Consider the following 750-nt stretch of genomic DNA (forward strand, 5'->3'; position numbering starts at 1 on the left):
TCATTGAAGAACTAGAGGTGTCCTAATCAGTTCATTCACAGTCGAATCAATCATTCAGCCAAACAAAAAAAATAATTGAATACTTCATATATTACATGTTGCATTGCATGAGACACAAAAGCTAAACACCGATAACTCAGTGTGTGGTCACAATTTAATAGAGAAGTCAAGGGATAACCTCATGTAAAGTAACATAGTGACAAGAAATATTTTAATTACTGTCATCCTATTGCTTCCAGAAAAATAACATAGGACATTTTTTTACTGTTTTCAATTTATTAATCATTTTAATCATCTTAATATTATAATCATATCATATGTATATATAAGCACTAATATATGTATTTTTATAAATCTGCTTGAATTTACCAGAAGTTAATTGGATTCTTTTATCAGTTTCTCTTGGTTTCTGGTCTTTCCAGAATCATCTCAGACTATCTTTAGCTTTTACTTAAAACAAAAGAGTATAAAAATAAAAATAGCTCTTTTAGAAACACACACACACAAACGAAAACAAACTTAAAAATACCTTTGAAATAATTTTATGGGAAAAAAGTAAAAAGAAAATTTCCTACAAAATTCATAATGAGAGTTAGCATCAGCAAATTGCTAATAACGTCCAGATTCCTTGCCTTAACAAGGCTGAGTCCTTATAGCCCTTTCTTCTACTGAATAGTACAGATATCTCCCACTTAACATCAGTAATTCATTCCTGAAATGAGAATTTCTAAGTGGAAATGCTAACTAGGA

The sequence above is a fragment of the Pteropus vampyrus genome, unplaced genomic scaffold (genome assembly GCF_000151845.1).
Source record: "Pteropus vampyrus isolate Shadow unplaced genomic scaffold, Pvam_2.0 Scaffold351, whole genome shotgun sequence".
Lineage (NCBI taxonomy): Eukaryota > Metazoa > Chordata > Mammalia > Chiroptera > Pteropodidae > Pteropus > Pteropus vampyrus.